Raw genomic sequence first — 14,673 nt, 5'->3', positions numbered from 1 at the left:
ACTCGGGAACACAACCGTCTGCTTTTCTTCCCTGGTTCCAACCCAGCCTCTTCCAGGGGCTTTAACCCTGTTTACAGAAATGGGAATTTGCATGATGAAAATAACTCTAGCCGGACTGCGATTTTACTGAGCTTGGCACAGGGCTCGGAAAAAGCGGCTGCATAGCCAATTACTGGAATTTTTAAACACAAATAATATTTTATGGGATCAGTGGGCTGGCGCGGGGCCGCCGCACCCGGCGCGGCTCCTCCGCCCACAAACAAGCTCCGATTGTACGGCGGGCGAGCGCGCCAGCCCGGGGCTGGGAGGTGGGGTGGGGGTCCGCGGGCGGGCCGGGGTCCCGGCGCGGGCAGGTGCAGCGCCGGGCTCGACGGCGCGGGCTCCGGCGGGCAGGGAGCGTTGGCGAGGCCCCGAAGGGGGTGGGGAGCGTCGGGCGCCCAGCTCACCTGCAGCGTCGCGCCTGGAAGCGTTTAGCGCGAGAGGGCGCGCCCAGCTCGAGGCTCCCCCGCCCGGCGGCCGCCCGCTGGGCCTGGCCCGCGCCCCGCGCCCTTGGCATAGCCGTGGCCGCCGCGCCGCCTCCGGAAGGCCGGTTTCCCGGAACGGCCCGAGGGCGGCAGGGAATCCGCGCAGAGGCCCTGGAGCCACCCCTCGCCTTCCCGATCCCGCCCGAGGCGAGCTGGCGCTCTGGGGAAGCCGACGCCCGAGCCCTGGGCTGCGCGCGAGGCCAGCCCCGGTCTAGGGCACAGTCCCAGGGACAGAGACTTCCCCCAGGTCCTTCCAGGGGTCCCCATTCCTGCGTGCCCTGAGCCCGGGGGCTGGCCCTCCCGGCAGCCGCGCACTCCCTGCCGGGGGCTCGTCGCCCCGCCGTCCGCCCGCCTTCCCCGGCCGAGCGCCCGGCCCCGGCACGCACAGGGTTAAGCAGGAGCAGGTGTGTCGCCAGATGCCGCTCACCACCCCTCTCCCCCGCAGCCCCGTCGGCCTCCTCCTCCGCCCACCCGCTCAGAACCAAACAGTCCCAAATAAAAGTGCTATTGTTGCCTTTCCCCACCCCCGTCGCTGGCCCGCCACCTGGAGCGGAGCCCGGTCCCCTCTTCACCTGCCCCGGGGCCGGCCGGGGGGAGGGGAAGTGGGGCCTCCGAGCGGTGACTTCCGCTCCCCCTGGGCCTCCAGCTTCCCCGCCCCCAGCGCTCCCAGCACCAACCCCTGGGTTAAGGCCGGGGTGGGGGGAGGGCGGGGCGGGGGACGTGGTTTTGCGGGGAAGGTAAGGGGGGGTTCCTTTCTGACCCGAGAGCTGGGTTCTGACCTCCCCGCGCCCCTCTCTCCAGCCCCCCATCCTCACTGGCTAGACCGCGGCGGGGTGTGCGAGGCTGAACAGTAGGCCCTGTCGAGGCGCCCAGGACGGTGCCAGCCTCGCTCGGCAACTGGCAGCTGGTATTTTTAAAACATTATTTGTCCCTCAGCAAGTCAAAGAAGGCGGGTTAAGAGTAAGGACTCCCTTTTACAGACCGAGGAGCGGAGGCGCGCGGAGGTGAAGTGTCTAGGCCAGACAGGAGGCTGGTCAGAACTCAGAGGTCTGTGGGCTCCCCTGGCACCGCTGGGCCTCGGGCGCTCATTGGATGGACAAGGAATGGGGGACCCCAGAGACTGGCAGCCTGGCACCGCCTCGGATTCAGTGTAGGCCGTTAGACTAGTTACTCCTCCCCAGGTTTCCTCTGGTCTTAAACCGATGGGGGTGGGGGTGGGGGTGGACCAGCGTGATTCCTTATTTCCCTTAACTCCTAGAAGCTGGCTGACCCCCGGAGGTCTGAGGGCCCCGAGGTGGGACCCCACGTAGGAGCGAGGCAGCCGCGGCCTGTCGGAGGGAAGAAAATGTTTCCCCTTTCGCTCCCCATCTCCGCCAGCCTCCCCCGCCCTGCCTCCATCCCTCCTGCTGGCCCCAGGGAGGCTGAACCACGAGGTTAAATAAATATCTGACGGTGACTCAAGGAAACGAGTCAAGACCGTTGCCGGGAGAAGAAACCCAGACCTCAGTGAAGATCCGCCCCCGAGTCCGAGCGGCCCCCGCTCCGCCCCTGATGTGTGTGTGTGCGGAGCCCTGGCCCCCTCTGGTCTCGCCTAAGAGCCCCAGGATAGCCACCCCCTCTCCCGGACCTGCTCTTGCTTGATAGTTGGCACTACTGAGGGGTGGGGGCGTGCGCGCAGGGTTACCGTATTTCCTTTCCCTGCGCCCTAGGTTTTGAGCGCAGGTATTTAACTTCTCCAACCCACGGGAAGAGTCCTTTCTGTACTGTGGCAAGTCGGGAGGCTTGAGATTTTGTTTTTGTTCTCTTAGCTCTCCCGTAATCTCTCTCCTGACCTGCCGGCTTGTCAATCCTGTTTCCTATCTCCACCTGAACGTTTAGTGGGCATCTCAAACTCAACGTGTTCAACTTTGAAATTCTGATCTTTCCCCCAGACCTGCTCCTTTTTGTCTTTTCCATCTCCGAACAGGGCAACTTCATCCTTCCAGTTGCTCGGGAAGAAAATCTTAGAATTATTCTCAACCCCTCTCTTTTTCTGTCATGCATCCGAATGCTTTAGCGAATCTTGTTTACATTACCTTCAAAATATGTCCAGAATCTGCTTGCTACCCTTCACCACTTTCCCCACCCCGGCCCCGGTCCAACCCACCAGCTTCTCCTGCCGGGGAATATCGCAGCCCCTCTTGTCCCCCTGCATCCCTTGTCCCCTCAGTCTGTTCTCAGCAGAGCAGCCAGGGTTATCTTTTTAAAATCAAAGTCAGAGCCTGTCCCTCTTCTGCTCAAAAATCGAGTGGGTGCACATCTCACTCAGAGAAAAGGGTCCTTCAAAGACCCTAGAGGATCTGATCAGTGCTCTGCCCTTCCTTCCCACTCCTCTCCCCCTCACTCTATCTACTCCAGTCACTGTTGTACAGGCAGGACAGCATGTTTCTGCCTCAGGACCTTTGCACTTACTATTGCCTTTGCCTGGAACAATCTTTTCCCAGATCCCTACAGTGCTTTCTCACTCATTTTGCTAAGGTTCTTTTCTACCCTCCACCAACCAATACCCCCAGGCTCTCCATCTCCCTTCCCTTGCTTTGCATATCTCAGTGGCTTTTATCACCATCTAATATAGGCTACATGCTTACCTGCTAATTTGTTTGTCTGTCTCTTCCATTGTAGATGCTATGAAGTCAGAGACTTTTTTTTAAGTCTTGGCTCAGGACTTCCCTGGTGGTCCAGTGTTTAAGAATCTGCCTTCCAATGCAAGGTATGTGGGTTCAATTCCTGGTTGGTGGGTTCGATTCCTGGTCATGGAGCTAAGATCCTACATGCTATGGCCCATGTACCACAAGATCCCATATGCCGAACTAGGATTCCATGCAGCTGAATACACACATACATGAACATATAAATATTTTTAAAGTCCACTTAGTTAAAAAAAAAATGTCTCAGACGGAGACCAGAGTTTCACACATAGTGAGCACTTGGTGAATATTTGTTGAATGAATGAGTAAATGAAGGAACGACCCAGTCACCTTCCCTTTCTGGACCTTACTTTTCTCACCTGTACAAGTGAGTTGGATCCAATGAAAGTCCCCTCAGCTTTGAGAGTCCCATGGGGGATTCCAGCCAAGCCATGGGGAATGCCTTCTGTATAAAATAGCCCCAAGGGGAGGGGTTTAGAGGGGTTGAAGGTGGGCTGAGGAGGGTTCTGAAGTATCTTCAGAAATCTGGAATTGTCAGCTTTCCTGATACTTGAGGGGTCGGGAGAGAAAAGCGGGGAGGAGTGCGCTCACCAGTCATTCATTTGTTCAGGCCAAATGCACTTCAGATGCCTTTACCAGAGGGTCCCCAGAGCAGAGGCACTACTGTAGAGGGAGAAGGGGGCAGTACCCAAAATGAGTCTTTGATGGCTGAGCTGAGCTTTTATAGACACTGGGAGTCAGAGATGAATTAGACTCAGTCCCCTTTCTGGGGGAGCTCAGGCTAGTATCTAATAACTTTTAAACAATGATTGGTGTGTTGTAATCAGGAGGCTTATTTGGGGGGCCGACAGGAGAATGATTGCAACTCTATCCATGGTGGGAGCAGATGTCAAAGGAGGCTTCCTGGAGGAGGTGACACACCCGAGCAAGACTTGAAAGATAAACAGAGGTGAGTAGGGCTTTTGGTGACGGCATGACCGTAGTGCCAGCACTTCTGGATCATGGAAGTGATGTGGTAAGAGATGAACGCTGTGATTTGGGAAGGTAAGAGCAAGGGGTAGAAAGCGGAACCAAGGTGTTACCAGAGGACGCTTATGCACGGAGGTTGCAGCCTCACCCAGAGCACCTACTCATTCATTCAGGAAGCATCCCTGAAGGTCTCCCATGTGTCCAGCCTGGGGCAAGACCCCGGAGGAGACCTGGGCAGCGGACAGGACACTTGGGCCATCAACAGATCTGGTCCAGGTTGGCTGTGTGACCCTGGGTGAGCCTGGAGCCTGTCTGAGCTTTAGTTCTCCCAAATGTAGAGGCAACAGATAATTTCACCCACACTGTATGACTCGTGGAGTACATTGAGGATCAAATGAGATATGCACTTACAAGTGTATGACAGAGAGACAAGAATTAACACAAAGCAAGGTCTCAGTCCTTCAGGAGCTTGGAATATGGTCTTTGTAGCTTACAGCCCCCTCCCTTGTTCTCCCAACTTTCTTTTTCCATCTGGGTCTTGCAGCCCCTTGGGACTGGCTGACTCCCACCATAGCCTTGCACTTACTGGCCTAGGCTTCCTTCCTGACCCCAGACATCCTAAGAAGGCTCCCCCTTGTGGCATTTCCTGGAATAACAAAACAGGTCTTTGATAAGATATAGGGCCAGACTGACCACAAAGAGGGAGCGGGAAGGACCTGAAGACCTGGGAAAGGATCAGGGCAAACCTGCAAAGGAAGTACATCCTGAAACAGAATGTTAGTCTAGAAGGGACCTGGGACCTCCTCCCAGACCCCATTTTACAGATGAGGAAACTGAGGTTCAGGGAAAAGGAAGTTAGGGGCAGGACCATGACTTAGGTGTCCATACACTCCTATGCTGGGTTCATTCTGTCACACCAGGTACCATATGCAATCCAACTCAATGAACAGTGTATATTGCAAATTCCCTCTATATCTGGCAGCATCCCTCCTAAGGACCTCAGACTAAGCAGTAGTCTCTCCCAGAGCAAAGATTAACAAATGCCAAAGGCTCTGTAGCCGGAGAGGCTGGTATAACTTGAGTTAGTGTATCCTGGATCCAGAAATCAGAGATATACCACTCACCTGGATTTTTTTCTTTTTACTGGGGTATGGTTACAGGGATGAGGCTGGGGGCACAACTAAATCCACATCTAAACGACCAGCTCAGCCAGAGCGGTGTGTGCACGGTGGTGTGTGTGCTGTAGTTACACGTATGGACTGCTTTCTTCAAAAATTTTCTAACCTACATCTTTTAATTTAGCTCTTGCTATTATTAGCCCACTTTAGAGATAACAGTGAGTCACCAAAGGACCAAGGGATTTGCCAAGGTCAAGAAGAACATTGAGGAAAGACCATCATGGTGCATACAGAAGGCACAGACAGACAGAACACTTGCCCGTGAGACTATCTCTTTTTTATTGAGCTGCTTTTGGGAGGAAGTCCTTGCAACGTGCAGGCCTTTCCTACCACAGAGGAGATTTCTGCTGGCTTCCTTGGATCCTGGCAGCTGGAGGGGCCTCTAGCTTTATGCTTAAAGTAAAGGGTGAGTTGGGTGATGGACACAAAGAATACAGCAGAGGAAGAGGGGTTGCCTGCCTGCATTGAGCTGGGGGGCTTTCAAATAGCTTCATTTGGCTCACTGGCTGGTTGAGGGGAGGCCTGGATTTCTGATCACTGCAGGGATTGGAAAGCAAAGCTGGGCTTGAGGGCCACTGTGAAAATGGACCAAGAGCCAGGAAAGACGTGGTTGCTGTGTCCCATTGCTTCATCAGCAGGATGCTAAGTGGATAGAGAAAAGCCTGGGATCGGGCGTGGAGCACACTGGGTCCCGGGTTCAAGTGCTGCATGACCCTGTACATTGCAGAGCAGTGGTCGGGAATGCAGGCTCTGGAGCCAGGCTGCCTGGGTTCACATCCCAGCTTCCCCACTCAGTAGATCTGTGGGACTTCCCTGGTGGTTCAGCGGTAAAGAATCTGCCCACCGACGCAGGGGACTCGGATTCTATCCCTGGTATGGGAGGATTCCACAGGCCGCAGAGCAACCACGCCTTGGAGCCTGAATGCCTTAACAAGAGAAGCTGCAGCAATGAGAAGCCTTCACACTGCAACTAGAGAGTAGCTGCAACTCGCCACAACTAGGGAAAAGCCGGTGTGCAGCAATGAAGACTCAGCACAAACATAAATGAATAAGATAAAATAAATAGATCTGTGGCCTCAGATTCACCTCTCTAAGCCTGTTTTCTTATCAGTAAAATGGGGAAACGGTAGTTCCCACCCAGAGATTTTTGGAAGTCTTATACGAATGAATCATGTGATGTACTTAGGAAAATGCCCAGCGATATAGTAAGTGCTCAATAAATGCAATCTATTATTAGAAAAGACCCATCTGAGTGACGAGATCATCACCTGTGCAGTGAAAGGGGCTCTGTCAGTAGACTGATTTCTGGTTTGGTGACCACAGCTCTCTGGGGGACGTTTTTTTATTTTTTCCCCAGGAGGGGCAAAACTATAGAAAATAAAGCTTGGCACAACATTTTGTGGTATAGCTTACAGAAGATTTGAATGTTTCCCCGAGAGCATGAGTTTTACAGGGTGGAGTCCCAGGACCAGAGCATCCTAAGATTCCTGGACCGGTTAGTCTGTAGCTCTGGAGATATCTTCTCAGTCTGGAGGGTGTCAAGTCCAGGGACCACCCTGCTGAATGACTGGCGCTCCTGACCCTAAGCCTGGCAGCTTAAGCCTTGGTGCCCAGAGAGGGTGCTGAGGTGAGTCCTGGGGAGCTGAGTTCCCTGCATTGTCCTGCATCCCAGCCTGTCCCTGGGGGATAGATTTTGGGGGAGGAGGAAAGAGAGGCCTTTGTGGAAGAAGGCAGGCAGAGAAAGCTCCTTGCCCATCATGTTTACTGAACTGCACTGAATTATGACTAAATGCCAAGATCTGGCTTCAGGCTATTGACTAAATCATTTAGGGGTTGACAGAGGAGGGAGGGAGGGGACATGGGGGAGCTTGGGGGAGAATGTTCTTGTAATTCTTCAGTCTGAGGTACATTAAGGAGCCATAAGCCATGTCGAGAGCTTGAATTACATTAGAGAGATTATCCTGTTACAGTTCATAATCCTGGATAATATACCGTCTCGGAGCACACCTGCCCATGATAAATCTCACCCCATCACGGCCTGACCCTGGGGACCCAGGGAGGCTGGGGCAGCTGGCAGGGGCTAGCGGTGTGGACACAGCCTCGGCAGGGGCACCTGTGAGGCCTTCTGACTCATCTTCGTGCCCCCACACCTGCCTCAGCTCAGAGGGAGCGGATGGAGCCTGGAGCTTCAAACTTCTCCATCTCCATTCAAGGCGATTGGCATCCTAGTGCCCCTCCAGCCATAACCCCCATCCCATGACCCCACCTCCTGCTCTGGGGGGATAGATTCTTGGCGTCCCTGTCCCCAGGTTCTCCTCTCCCTGAAAGCTTTCCCCTTAATCTCTCCAAACCCAGCTGGCATTTCATGGTCCCTGGAGACTTTGTAGAAAACACACTGACATTCCCTTCCCTCCAGTTCACAGCACTGACAGCCCTGGTGAATGGATGTGTCACCTGCCGCCTGCGTGTTTCTAAGCCTCCACCTCCCCAGCTAGAGCACAAGTACCACGAAATCAGGAGTTGTGACTACAGCCACAGCACTTAGCCCAGAGATGCTTGTCCACAGTCATGCAACTAGTTAGTGGCAGAATCAGGGTTCAAACCCCACTTGCCTGGCTGCAGAGTCTGAGCTTTTGGCCGCCAGGGAACACTGTCTCTGACCTGAAAACGCTGCCCTGTGTCCCTGTGGACCTGCTGCTGTATCCTTCCTAGATTCTATTTGCCTTATATTGAGGATCCTCATGAGTGAGGATGACCCTCATGGTGGCTCTTAGGGTGTGACAGCACCCGAGCCTCCTAGCTTCACCCCTAGCCTTTTCAAGTGGCCCGCTCCTTTGCATGACCTCACTAACATCCCCAATTGCGTGGGGCCCCGTCCCAGGCCTAACACTCTCTTTCCTGCAGGTCATTTCTTGGCCCCTAGCTCCCAGCAGGCCCAGAAGTGTCTGGGAACCTGGTACTGGTCCCCGCTCTCTCTGTGCATGACACCCTAAACCCCATCAGCCTCAGATTCTACTTTACCTCCCTTCCCCAGACCCACATTCCATGTGTACCTCTCCCTGAGGGAATGGAAAGGGTACCTTTTTAGATTTCCTGGGGTGAGCTAAGTTATGAGGGCTTCAGCAAAAGCCAGTCACTCCAGGTCTCCTAAAAAGAAGCCACAGAGACTTCTCTGGTAATCCAGTGGCTAAGACTCTGTGCTCCCAAAGCAGGGTGCCAGGGTTCAATCCCTGGTGGAGGAACGAGATCCCACATGCTGCAACTGAGAGATCCTGAACGCTGCAACTAAAGATCCCACGGGCTGCAGCAAGGATGGAAGCTCCCGCGTGCCGCGACTAAGCCCCAGCAGCGCGATCAATGAATAAGATGTGCTCCCCGAGCGTCAAGCACTGGGTTATGCTCCTTACCCACATCATCTCATTTACCTCAGGCCGGCCCTATGAAACAGGTGATTTCTACAGACGAGAAAATGGAGGCTTAGAGCAGTGAAACACAGTGTCACAGGGCAACACCTAGTAAAGGGCAGAGCTGGGATTCAAACCCACGCCTGCTGGTCCCAGAGTTCCTGCGCCTCATCCCTGATACCACCCTGCCTCCTGATGGCGAGTGCCAGACTCCCCGGCTTGTCTCCCCGGCTTGCCTTCCCAGCCCCCGCTCCGCGCAAGCCACCCTTCTCCATCCCTTCTCGCCCCTGCAGGCATCTCTAGCATCTCAGTCTCTACCTTTTCTCTTGCCAACTTCCAGAACTCCTCTGGATTCCAAGTCACTCAGGTGCATCAAGGATTCCTCTCCTCTCTTGAGTAGCCTTCACCTTTCATCCAGAGATGGAACATGACAGTTTGACCATCCACTCATCCATTTATTCCTATCATTCTCATGGAATCCTGGAATGTTAGGGCTAGAAGGGGCTTTGATGATTATCTGGTCCACTGGCTTTTAAAGCAGAATGCAGGGAACTTCTCTGGTGGTCCAGTGGTTAAGATCCACTTTCCAATGCAGAGGACAAGGGTTCGATCCCTGGTCAGAGGACCTTTAAGATCCCACATGTCTCAGGGCAACTAAGCCCCTGCACCACAATTAGAGAAGCTGCAACCACTGAACCCATGCACTCTAGAGCCGGTGCTCAGTCCTGTCTGACTCTTTACGACCCTATGGACTATATGTAGCCCACCAGACTCCTCTGTCCCTGGGATTTTCCCAGCAAGAATACTGGAGTGGGTTGCCATTTCCTACTTCAGGGGATCTTCCCGACCCAGGGATAGAACCTGTATCTCTTACATCTCCTGCATTGGCAGGTGGGTTCTTTACCACTAGCACCACCTGGGAAACATCAAAATAAAGACCCAGTAAGTGAAAAACAAAACAAACCAAAAGAACCCAGGATGCATTTTTGAAAGTTCTAGAGAAATCAGACGAATGAGGGTTTGCGGGGTGTTGGGATGTTGGGAGTAGTATCCAGGGTCCTACCTTCTGGCTCCACCCTTCCTCCTGCTCCGTACTCTCAGAGTACAGTTAGCCCCGGACTGTGTCCAGACACCCAGCCCATGAGAACCTGTTGCTTTCAGCCATTAACTAAGGGATGGCCAGGCTTCTTGCTCTCTGTGGGCCCGCAGGACCTCTCCTCTCCTCATGAGCTCTGCAGGCAGACAACCAGACTTCTTACACAGCAGCTCAGAACTCCCTGAAGCACGCAAGTGGAAGATTCCAGGCCTTCTTAAGACGAAGGCCCAAAAGGAGAATGACTTCACTTCTGCCATATTCTCTTGGCTAAATTCAGGGGGAGAAGAAATAAGCGCCACGTCTTAGCGGAGGAATGACAAAGGATCTGCAGTCATCTTTAACCCACCACCATCTGTGTGACCTTGAGCGAGAAAATTACTTAACCTTCCTCATTTTCCATCTGTGTTCTCATCTGTGAAGAATAAATACATGGAATCCATGGAAATCCATGGAAAGTACTTAGAACAGTGTCAGGCACATAGTAAGTATTCACTACATGTTAGCTGGTGCTAGTTTTATTTCTAACCCATATGCCTAGCACTGTGCTAGGCAACTGGTAGGCGGGAGGGAGGGCTATAAGAGTAATGGCAAAAACAGTTTATACTCCTGATAATAAATAATCTAGTTCATGAGATAAAATTAACACACGCTGAGATCAAAGTACTAATTCAAGGCATTGTGTAATTAAAGAGCCCATGAGAGGCACAGATAACATATTTGAGGAAGCTGGAGGACAAAGAGACTGGACGTGGGGGCTGGGTGGCCAGTGAGGGCTTGCAAGGAGGGAGGGGTGTGCATGGAGCGGAGGGCAGTCCAGTGCTTCAGCACAGACTCAGCCAAGCTCGCTGCCTTCAGATCTTAGCTCTGCCACTTTCTTGATGTGCCTCTGTGATCTTGCAAGATGAGCAGCCTCTCTATATGTCAGTTTCCTTTCTGTTACGTGTGTGTATCTCCCAGGGCTCCACTGAGGAGTAGCTGACTTACTTCCTAGGAAGAGCAGCAGTGTCTGACATGGAAGAGCTGCTCAGCAAGCTGAGTTGACCTCATCAGCCCTCCTAGGAGGAGACTTTGGCTAGGTGGAGAGGAGGGACAGGGGTCTCCAGGTGGATGAACACAGGGACTGCTGGTGTAAAGTGGGACTGTGCCTGTGTCTCTGCTCGGGGATGGGGAGAGTGTACGGGAGTGAGGGTGGAGGCGTGGGCAGCAGGCGCCAAGTCAGAGAGGAGTGCGAAGGGCAGACCGTGGGAGTCTTCAAGCCCAGCTAGAGTAGTCTGGGCTTGATCCTCACAGCTTTCTAACAAGAGAGGGATGCCATCTGGGCTGTGTGTGAAAGAGCCCCCGGCAGTGGCGTGCAGGTGGATTAAAGACAAGAGAGATGGCTTAGGAGACCACGGCCACAATTCAGGCATGAAATGGGCAGGTCCCAGACTTAGGTGGTGGCGGAGGGAAAGGGAGGGACTGGCCACCTGGAGAGGGAAGTCACTGCAGCTCTAGGGGAGCCTCCTGCCCATCCACCCACCATGCCTGGCTTCTGGCTTCTACTCTGGCCTCCTCCCTTCCGGGTCAGGCTTTTTGAAAGCTGCATCCAGGAAGCGGGAAGCACAGGGTCAGCCCCACCCCCAGAGAAATGACTGGACCCCATCTGGTCCCCAGTGTGGACCTCCGCCAAGAGAAGCAGTTCTGGGAGGGGGAACCCAGCCCTGCCTCTGTGTGTGTGTGTGTGTGTGTGTGTGTGTGTGTGTGTGTGTGTGTATGACACAGAGATTGTGTATGTGTTAAGAGAGAGAGAGTGTATTTGTTGTCTGTGTATTTGTCGTGTGTGCCTGTGTGTGTGAGAGAGACTGTGAGTGTGTGACAAAGAGGGAAGAGGACGGACCATATGTCTATTTTCTCTGGAAAACAGATGTCTCCTCAAGTGGGTGAGAGAGTCAGCAAAGGAAGAAGAGAAGTGGGGTTAGGGGATCAGCTCCACATTAGCAAATAAATTGTCCCACACACGGGGCCCTGTGTGTGTCAGTTTTTCTGATTTTTCAGATATTTTCCTTTCTCTCTCTCAAAATCTTTCCTTTTCCGGTGTTTTCTTTTTTTCCCTTTCTCTCTCCCCCAGGCTCACGCACCTGTGCCAGCCCCAGGCAGTGTTCCCTCCGTCTGGCAGCTCGGATGGCAAGGAGCAGGGGGTGCCCCCTCCTTTGCTCAGGCTTCTCCTGGGGGTGGGGTGGGGTCAGAGCCTGGCCAGCAGTGGGCTAGGGTAACAGACCAAGTCACTCTATCTCGCCTCTGCCCAGCTTGCCTTGTGTCCATATTCTTCCCTCCATCTGTCCCCCAACAAACACGTGATGGGCACCAATGATGCATCAGGCACTGGTCCAGGCCCATGGTCCAGCGGATTCTGGAGTCCCCCTTGCCCCGGCATCCTTGCTTTGGGAGCGTGGGATGGGAAGGGAACATCTTTTGCTTACTCTCAGGCTTGATGCATCAGAACAGAAACCCCCATCAGCGCACCTCTCCGGTTTTGCCCTGGTGTTTCCCAGTGTGTTCTCTGCTCTCCTATCTCCCTCCTGGGGAGAAACGCAGAGACATGGGAGCCAGAGAGGCCTGGGTTCACATCCCAGCCCTACCTCTTCCAAGCTGTGGCATCTGCAGCAAGAAGAGGCTTCACCTCACTGGCCTCTGTATTTCCTCATCCAGACTGTAACGTTTCCTGTGGGGTTGTTGGGAGAATGAAATTAGAAAAATGAGCTGAAGTGTCTAACAAAGCCATTTTCTCTCTCTTTTTTTGGCCTTGTTTCTTTTCTCTTGCCCTTTCATTTATTTAAGATAAATTTCCTGAGCCTTCAGTATGCGGGAACTGAGCGAGGGGGTCCTAATGTCCCCTCTCTAGGAAACAAGATTCCCGCCAGAGCTGGCAGCCCATGCCCTTGGCCTCTGCTTCCTCCCACCTCATCTTTGCCAGTGGGGCACACGAGGGCTTCCAAGCGGAGGAGGAAGTGGGGTAGCGGTCCTGCTCCCGTCACTTCTCTTTTCCTCCATCTTCCCTTCTCCCGCCTCGTGACACTCTTTCTCTCTCTCCCTCCCTCTCTCTTCTCCTCTCCCTCCATTCCTCTCTCCCCTTCTCTCTCCCCTTCGGCTCCCCCTGCGGCTTGCCAGCTGCCAGCAGATGACATCTCCTTTCATGTTTGGGGCTGAGCACGGCTTTGAATGTTCGTTTGATTCCGTTAAGATAATAGCTGGTTCACTGTCAGATGCAGACTGATCAGTTAAAACCTTAATCACTGCCTGTCTCCTCACACGGCACTTATTTTTTAAGAGATTAATCCCCTCAGCCCAGCTTCGGTTCACATTCGCCTTGGAGGAAAAAAAAAAGGCAAGGTTTGTGCTCTCCTTGTTATTATTATTGTTATTATTGTCAGCCTTGTTATGCTGCGTGTTAACTCCCTCCCTCTCTTCTTTCAGCTGCTCCTTTCTTTCCTTTCCCCGCTTTGGGGTCCCTATTAGCTCACTTGTGTTCTCTCTCTCTCTCACACACACAGGCACACTCGCTGTGCCTCTCCAGACAAAGTGTGAGCACGGTAGCCCGTGCATGCCCTCCTTGACATCACGCACACATGTGGGAGTTGTGTACACCACGCAGGGATAGGACACGGTCCAGGCACACGCAGATCAGGGCAGCTGAAAGATGCAGCTATGTGCCATGGGCCATGGGCAGAGCCCGATCTTTGGAGTCAGACAGATATGCCCCATGCCTCCCTTAGGTATTCACTTGCTGTAAATGTGAACTTGGGGAGGAGCCTCAGTTTCCTCATCTGTACAATGGGCATGAGAACACTCCCTTCAGGGAGGCTGCGAGCACTGACTGCAAGGAAACACGTAGGGTACCCACAGCAGGGCCAGGCACAGGGCAGGAACACTGCTATTCTCCTTCATTGTTCCTGCCTCCCAGATTCTATGGAAAGACCCTCCCAGAGGTTGCCCAGTCCCTCCCAGAAGAGGACGCCTCCTCTCTAGGCCCTTTTGCAGATGCTCCTCACATGATCACCTGTCTCAGCTGACAGGTCTCACCCAGGATCTGGGAAGGAAACTTTCCTTGACGCTGACCCATAAAAGGAATATTTACAGTCGAACCTAGAATTTTATGGAGGAAAGTAATTCAGAGATGGTCTAAGTCACCCAACCCCTCTAAGCAGGTTGAGGCTTGAGGAAGCCGGAAGAGGTTGAGGCTCCAAGAGGGGGGTGGCTTGCCTTAGGCTAGGATTCAGCCCTGGCCTTGCACTACACCAAGATTTACTTGGCACGTACCATGGGTCCCCACCCTAGGCCACTGGAGAGAACAACCAGGCTGAACCACACATGGGGTGGCACACAGGCTGGCTTCGACCCCTTCCTACTCTGACAGGTACTGCAGACACAGGAAGGCTTTCTGGAGGAGGTGGCATGGGTAGGATTTTGGATGGCAGGACTTGGAGGCAGGGAGAGGAGAATGAACACCTGAGGGCTCCTGGGGTCCCCAGGAGCCTGGTTCCAGCTTGGCTTCTGCGCTTAGTGAAATGATCTGACAGATCAGGAGCTGTCTGCATGCTCCTCCTCCTTGGAGGTTACAAAACAAAGCTCTAGTGGTGTTTGCAGTTGAAGAGACTGGTGTCAGGAGCAAGGAAGAACTTTCTGCCCTAGAGGCATGGAAACAAGGGCCCAGAGAAAGGCTGGCGTGCCCATCACTGGCGTCATGCAGTCCTTCCTTCACAGCCACATATGAGGAGTTGGCGCTCCAGAATGCCTGGGTTTGAATTGCTTGCTAGCTGGGTACCTTGGACAAATCCA

At 53.6% G+C, this 14,673-nt stretch overlaps 1 long non-coding RNA gene across 3 annotated transcripts; it reads left to right on the top strand.

Annotated features, from left to right (window-relative positions):
* The first annotated feature begins 220 nt into the window (after positions 1-220).
* On the top strand, positions 221-6,439 carry LOC101902276 (uncharacterized). 3 transcript variants are annotated; one of them, XR_009492534.1, is made up of 4 exons: positions 225-1,571; positions 3,186-3,273; positions 4,063-4,160; positions 5,499-6,439. It is a non-coding gene; the product is annotated as an uncharacterized lncRNA (long non-coding RNA). The 3 variants fall into 3 exon arrangements; XR_814785.4 differs by having other exon boundaries at positions 221-3,273; positions 5,483-6,439; XR_239552.5 differs by having other exon boundaries at positions 232-3,273.
* The last annotated feature ends 8,234 nt before the right edge of the window (positions 6,440-14,673 follow it).

The sequence above is a fragment of the Bos taurus genome, chromosome 23, assembly GCF_002263795.3.
Source record: "Bos taurus isolate L1 Dominette 01449 registration number 42190680 breed Hereford chromosome 23, ARS-UCD2.0, whole genome shotgun sequence".
In the NCBI taxonomy this organism is placed as follows: domain Eukaryota; kingdom Metazoa; phylum Chordata; class Mammalia; order Artiodactyla; family Bovidae; genus Bos; species Bos taurus.
The sequence above is the reverse complement of the archived record's forward strand: the minus strand, read 5'-3'. Positions and strand labels throughout refer to the sequence as shown.